Source organism: Cervus canadensis, chromosome 10, assembly GCF_019320065.1.
Source record: "Cervus canadensis isolate Bull #8, Minnesota chromosome 10, ASM1932006v1, whole genome shotgun sequence".
NCBI lineage: Eukaryota > Metazoa > Chordata > Mammalia > Artiodactyla > Cervidae > Cervus > Cervus canadensis.
In genome coordinates, this window is record NC_057395.1 from 24,744,413 (window position 1) to 24,752,250 (window position 7,838).

Sequence of the window (7,838 nt, forward strand, 5' to 3'; positions counted from 1 at the left end):
GAGGTTTATAAATAACAGATATTTATTTCTGAGGGCTTCCCTTATGGCTCAGCTGGTAAAGAATCTGCCTGCAATGTGGGAGACCTGGATTCGATCCCTGGTGTAGGAAGATCCCCTGGAGAAGAAAAAGGCTACCCACTCCAGTATTCTGGCCTGGAGAATTCCATGGACTGTATAGTCCATGGGGTCACAAAGAGTTGGACACGACTGAGCAACTTTCACTTTCTTATTTCTCAAATTCTGGAGCCTGGAAATCCAAGATCAAAGGGGCAGCATGGTGAAGTCCTGGTGACAGCCCTCTTCCAGTTGCAGAATACTGCTTCCTGGGTGTATCTTCATAGAAAGCAGAAAGAGCGAACTCTCTCTTGACTCTTTTTTATTTTTTTGGCTTCACCAGGTCTTCATTGTAGCATGTGGGATCTTCAGTCTTCATTGCAGCATACAGGATTTTTTAGTTGCAGCATGTGGGATCTATTTCCCCAACCAGGGCTTGAACCGGGGCCCTCTGCATTATGAGTGCAGAGTCTTAGCCACTGGACCACCAGGGAAGTCCCTCTCTTGACTCTTAAAAGGCACTAATCCTGTTCCGAGGGCTCCACTCTCACAACCTCATCTAATCCTAACCACCTCCCAAAGGCCCCCTTCCTAACACCATTGCTTTGGGAGGCAGTATATCATGTTGTAATATGTGAATTTTGAGGGGATACATTCAATCCATAACAAAATGCTCAATGCCACCTACAAGCTTTACAATTGCACGTTTGTGCTTCGATTTCTGTGTGGAGGTTCTTAACATCTCTCAGCCTCACAGAGATGTTTTAAACATAAAAAAGACGTATGCCAAGGTTTTTGAGAGATACTCCTTCCTCCAGCACGCCTGCCCCTGCATCTTCCCAAGGCTTCAAGGCCACCTGCTCCAGAGCTCGCCTGACTCCTCCATTGATGGGAGGGATGCTCCTTACCCTGGGTCCCCTGGCAGCACACCCACAGTGCTCCTGGGTGTACCACCTTCCCTTCCGTATCACGGCCAGGGACATTCACTCCTCTATTAACCAATAAGCTATTGAGAGAGGGAACCATCTCTCATTTAATTTCATACATAGCATGTATTTAATCCATCCATGAAAGGTGTTTTGGGTTGTTTCTTTCAGCCACACCCAGAGCAGCACACAAAATCTTAGTTCGCCAACCAGGGATCAAACCCATTGCCCCTGCAGTGGAAGTGCAGAGTCCTAACCACTAGACCACCAGGGAAATCCCTTTGATGGGTTTTAAATAAACACGTTAAAAATGTTAAAATTAATACTTTTTAAAATTAATTGATATGTAAGTGAGAAGTTCCCCTTAAATTCAAGGCACAACTGTTTGAGTTTTAAATAAAAGCACAAATGTGCACTATAGGAGTACTGATCCACTGATCCATTTGCTCCTGATCCGCAACAAAACTTGTTAAGAAATTGAGAATAAGTATGTAGCAACTTTTAGAACAATTTGGTAGATTATGTCTGTCTGTTTAATTAATAATAAAGAAAAAGTTAGACTTGTATTCTGTATGTCTTTGCTTTTTAGATGTATTTTTCTAACAATTCATTTTTACTGTAGTTTATAAACAGTGCAAAATGGACTGGGAGGTAAAAAATAATAATAATTCTTCGCCAGAGATAACATGAACAGTGCAATCTTGTCTAAACTCTTACTGGCCAACCAGCCTCTCAAGCTTTCTGTAAACATTCAGCCTTCACACCATCGAATTTCCACTTGCAGATTGTTTCCTAACTTAACTATCTGTGTTCTGATCTGGGAAGGTTCTCCTGCTCTGTCAGTGGAGTTGGGGCATGACAGGCTTCAGCAAGGCTGACCTGGGTCTGAGGCTCAGTTTTCTGCCAAAGAAAGAACCTTCCATTTATGATCCCAGGATTCATTCATGAGTTTTTCTATCGCTCTGAGACATAAGGCAAGTATAGTCCACTGCAGCCCACTCCCTGGAAGAGAGCTCCATTTTTGACATTTAATAACTTGATTATCTAACTACAGTATATCCTATGTACCATTTCCTTGGAATAAATAATACTAGATTATGTAAATCCAAGTAAATAAAGGTTAATAAAGTTGCTGTAGAAAGCAGATTTCTGCTTTCCTATAAATCATTAAGTTTAGTAATAGAAGCAATAAGAATAATAATCACAATAATAACGTGGCTAACAGTTACTACGCACCTATTATATACCAAGCATTGGGTTAAGTGCCTTGCATAAATTACCTCATTTATTTGTCAAAATAACACTTAGAAAGGTAATATTATTCCCACGATACAGATTAAAAAAAACCTGAGGTTTGGAGAGGTTAAGACACTCGCCCAAGAGACATGGCTAAAGAGGGGTTGGGCCATGATTAGATTCCTGCTGATGTGAACCGAGAGCCTGTATTCTTAACTACCTGGCTTATGGGGAGGAGGAAAATGAAGGGCATAAACAAACAAAAAACCAAATAGTGAAGTATGCTGATTTTTCAAATATGGGTGCTATATTTTTCATGTCAAATACTATCCAACTGTTTATTTAAAATAATAAATTTACTTAAATTAATTTAAATATTTAAATAAAGCAATATAGCATTGGGCTTCCCAGGTGGCACTAGTGGTAAAGAACTCACCTGTCAGTATAGGAGACCTAAGAGATGCAGGTTCGATCCCTGGGTCGGGAAGATCCCCTGGAGGAGGGCGTGACAATCCACTCCAGTATTCTTGCCTGGAGAACCCCTATGGACAGGGGAGCCTGGCGCGCTATAGTCCATAGGGTCACTAAGAGTCAGACATGACTTAAGTGACTTGGCACACAACATAGCATTCCTTCTGTATTTTTAGGTTGAATAAAACTAAAATCTGTCATGCTTATTGTAATTAGGACCACCTACATACAGACTTCAAGAAACTCACTTTAATATTAAGACGTAGTTTTGTTTAAAGTAAAACAATAGAAAGAGAGTATGTAAGCACTAGTCACAAGAAAGCTGAAACAACCATACTAATATCAGCCAAAGCAGACTTTAGGTCAAGCCATCTCATCAGAGAAAAAGAGAGACATTTCACATTGACAAAAGGTCAATTCATCACAGAGACATAGTGATTATAAATGTGTGTGTGTAACTAAAAATAAGGTGTTAAAACACATGAAGCAAAACTGACAGAACCAAAGGGATAAATAGACAAATCCTCATTTCCCATAGAAGATTTCAATACTCTTTATTCAGTAATTGACAGAACAAGTGTCAGAAAATCAGTAAGGATACATAAAACCTCACTATCAAAATCAATCAAATTGACTCAGTTGACATTTATGGAAGCCACATCTAATAACCAGAATATACCTTTTTTAAAGTGACATGGAATATTCATCAGTAAAGATCATATGCTAGGATAGAAAATAAGTTTCAATGAATTTAAGAGGACTGAAATCATATACAGTATATTTGCCAACCATAACATAATTAAATTAGAAATTTATAAAAAAGAAATATGTGAAATATCCAATTATTTTAATATTAAGAAACATACTATAAAATAACTTGTGGTTCAAAGGAATGAAACAGAAATCAACATACTAGAAATACACATAGAGTAAAATCAAAACTTGTTTTTTTGACAAGATAAACAAAATTGATGAGCCTCTAGAGAGACTGATCACAGGAAAAAGAAGATAAAAACAAATTATTAATATTAGAACTGAAAGCACAAACAATGCTATGTATTCTACAAATATCAAAAGGAGAATAGGGACTATTATGAAAAAATTAATGCCAACCAATGTGACAACTTAAATAAAATGGAAAAAGTCTTCTGAAAGATATAACTTACCAAAATTAATACAAAAGAAATAATCTAAATAACCTTGTATCTATTCTTTTTTCTACTCTTGCCACTTCTATTCAACATTTTATTCAAGTTCTTCATTACTGAAATAAACTAGATTGGAAAGAAGAAATAAAACCAGCTTTGAACACAGATGAAATAATTATGAACATGCAGTTGTGCAGAATCCATAAAAATCTAATTCTGTTAGTTCAGTGCTTCTGGGGTTTTGTTTGTTTTGTTTTTTTGGTCACACCACGTGGCTTGCAGGATCTCAGTTCCCTGACCAAGGATGGAACCTGAGGTTGGGCAGTAAGCGTGCCAAGTCCTAACCACTGGACCACCAGGAAGGGCCCTGTGCTCCTAAGTCACTTGAGTTTGAAGTGTTGGGAAGGTTCCTCAATGAATTAACTTTATACATTTGTCAGATACTCTCATCTAGAAATTCCATTGACATGCAAGGCAATCAACTATATGAATATCTTTTGCTCCAGATATTTTTATCCAAGTATCTATAGATTTAACTAACATGCAAGTGAATAAATGTATATGTAGAAATCAATGTTAAGACAGTCCATGCAAAAAATGTAGAGAAATGTCTAAGAAATCTGAGTTTAGGAACCAAAATTCAGAGATTCTAGACCTTTCCTAAGTAATATGCCCAGAACAAAACTGATGGTATCAGATAAGGAGTAGCCTGTTTTCTGTCTTCAGTTTATGACTGTGTAGGAAAAAGGAAATAAATTTGGAGAAGGATTCCATACTCTCTAAACCCTTTCTTAACACATTAAGTTACATGTTTTATTAAATGCTTTAGAAACATATGTAATAAATTAACTAATAGTATGTCACAGGTTTTACCACAATTAAATAAACAAAATTTTCATTGTAGAAAAATGTGTTTTACAGTAAAACACATTCATATAAAGTCAAGAGCTTACCCTCTGACCTAATAATTCTATTCCTGGGATTTTAGCCTAAAGAAATAGAAGATTCCTGGATTGTTTATGCACAAAAGTGTTCAATGTAACATTTTTTATAACAATAAAAGAATGAATTCTGCCTGGATGTCGAACAAAAGTAAACCAGAGTTCAACCATGGGACAGACTATTACATAGACGTATATGAGATACAGAAAGATGCAATAATACAGGGAAGGTAATCATTGCTAACATTTACTGAGTACTTTCTGAAAGCCAGGAATGGTGTTAAGGGCTTCACATACATTAGCTCTTTCCATCTTCATAAGAGTCCTGTTGGAAAAAGCCCTTTCATTGCTCCCATTTTAGGAATGAGAAAGTAATGTGTAGAAAGATTACTAACTTGTCCCAAGTCACATGGATAGTGAGGAAGCTGGCATTTGAACCCAAGCAGTAGTACTCTGGAGCCTGCCTGCAGTTTGCCAGTGTTAAACCAAAAGTGCAGAGTGCAAAAACTATAGAAAGTTATTATCTCTCCCACATTTTCAAAAAGGAAAGAGAGGGACAGAGGGGGAATAAAATGCATCAGAAGATTAACAATGATTTTATCTGGGTAGGGAGATCATGGGTTTTTTTCCTTTCTACTCTCTGCATATTCTAGTTTTTCAGTAATATAAATGCATGATCCTCTGAGTTAAAAAGGAGATGGCCCTCCCCCAAATCTGCCCTCCAAGCCTGCACCTGAGAGGATGGGCTGTGTCCATCATGCTGCCCAGGCAAAATTTACCTGAGACAAGGTTAGGGTTCAGTCCTCAGTGCTGAAGACTTGTTCACTTTGCCTGCACAATGCCCTCCCCTCTTTTCTCACTTCCTATGACCCACGCCCTCATTAGCCCCATTCCATTTCCCAGCTTGTGAATCCCTTTGAGGAAAACCACCTTGTGTAATTCACCTTTCCATACCCTTTCCAGGCCTGGACCAGAGCTTCACATGTACCGGGTTGGCCAAAAATTTCGTTCAGGTTTTTTCATTGCATTTTATGGAGAAGTCGTGATGAACCTTTTGGCCAATCCAATAATTCCCATATAATTCAATAACTAAAATCTTGAAAAGCCAAGATGCTGTGATCAGAAGAGAAAATCTCCCAGAACAAAATATATGACTGCACTTCAAAGGGGAGGACATCTTCTCTGACAAGTTCGATAAGATCCTGCTCCAAGAAGGCATGAGGGTAAGGTCCTAGCCCTGCACTGCCCATTGCGATGCACTGCCCAGTTCCCTCTTGTGGGGTGGGATTGGGGGGCGCAGTGGGGAACACAGCACACAGACATCACTCCCCCAGCTGCTGGGAGTGTTGGCTGCTAACAGTCACAGTTGAATTTCTTCCCCGTTGCTAGAAGACAACCACACCAATGACAGTGGAGTGTCCTGGTACAAAGACACTCAATCTGAACAACCCCCAGGGCCACCTCTGAGCTCCCCGTGGGGCTGGCTGAGGCCCTGCTCACTGCCTTGCAGCCCCCTGCTCCTTCTCCTCAGTCTCGCCTCCTTCCCTCAAGCCGCCAACACCAAGCCTACTCCTCAACATAACTTGTATATGCAACTCTCCATCTCACAATCTGTCTCCCAGAAACCTGAGCAAGGAGAATCTCTAGAAAACAGCAGGTCCCACTGGGGCCTGATTGTTAATAAGATAGAGGTGCCTGGCATAAGTTAAGACCAGCCAAATGGGAGGACTCCTAACTGCTTTTTAAGTCTTAGGAAGGCAAGAGGCAAGTTCAAGAAGGTGGGGAGTGGCAATGCCTAGAGCACAGAAACACCCCCAAAATACCCAGTAGGAAATGCTTCATAAGCTCAAACACAAGTTAGCATGTTTCTAAAATGAACCTTCAGAAAAAATGCAAAATTTTTATATTTGAGTCCTCATGAAGTCTTTCATATTGTAAGGTACTCTTTCCATTACTTCATTTTGAATGACAAAGTACTGTTTGAAAAACACATATTAACCTAACATTAATTAATACTAACCTGAAACAACAAGGTCCTACTGTATACCACAAGAACTATATTTAATATCCTATGATAAAGCATAATGAAAAGAATATGAAAAAGAATATATATATGTATGACTGAATCACTTTGCTGTACAGTAGAAATTGATGCAACACTGTAAATCAACTATACTTCAACAAATTTTTTAAAAAATACTAGTTTGGACACTTATAGTTATAACCAAATTGAATTTGATTGAATCCATTTGGAATGAACTTTTTAAAGTGCAAGTTGTTATACATTAAGTGTCTGGAGGTATAAAAATTACAAGTGTTGGGTGTCATTGTAATCAAACCTTTCAAAAATCAATACAGAAGCAATATGGAAGTAGTTAGGCTGTGGCCAGCACAGAGTAAGTCAGGAAGCCAATTTGAGAAATAAAAAACCCACTGGCTATAACATGATATGAAAGGCTACTTGTGAAAAAAAAAAAAAGAAAGGCTACTTGTGACTTGGGGTTGAATTTCCAGTGAACCCCATCATTCAAAAAGTGGATTCAAAAAGTGCTCTGTCTCGAACAATTTAGACAGAAATAGAAAGTTCTCTGAAAAACTGTGACTCTGGTAATAATGAAAAAAACAGGTGCCAAAGATGTCTGAAATAGCATACATTAAAAATTTCCCATCCCTGTATGTGACTTTAAATATCAAATTTTAAATATGCAATTAATAAATATAATGAGTAGACATTGGACTATTTCCTCGATATCCCCAGAACTTTGTATACTCAAGTTGACAAAATTATTGTCACTGTTAAAAAAAAAGGAAATGGTATTACATTCAATGTTGCTTTATGTTTGAGCACATATATGATTTTCTTTTCCTGAATTAGCTGGATAATTTCCCAAATTCTTTATATCACTTGATTTTGTTAAATACCTCTTCCCTTCAAAATTTATAATAAAAACTACAAAGATCCTGAGCACAAAAGGGTTAAACAGAAAAACTCTAAAGGGTCTGCAGTTAAAGCTACATTAGTTTATCATTACATCCAGGAATCTTCCTAATGGGAAATCTTT

The 7,838-nt window shown here is 38.0% G+C and overlaps 1 non-coding gene across 1 annotated transcript; it reads right to left on the reverse strand.

Annotated features, from left to right (window-relative positions):
• Nucleotides 1–475: 475 nt before the first annotated feature.
• TRNAM-CAU lies at nt 476–548 on the reverse strand. The gene has a single exon. It is a non-coding gene; the product is annotated as a tRNA-Met (tRNA).
• Nucleotides 549–7,838: the final 7,290 nt, after the last annotated feature.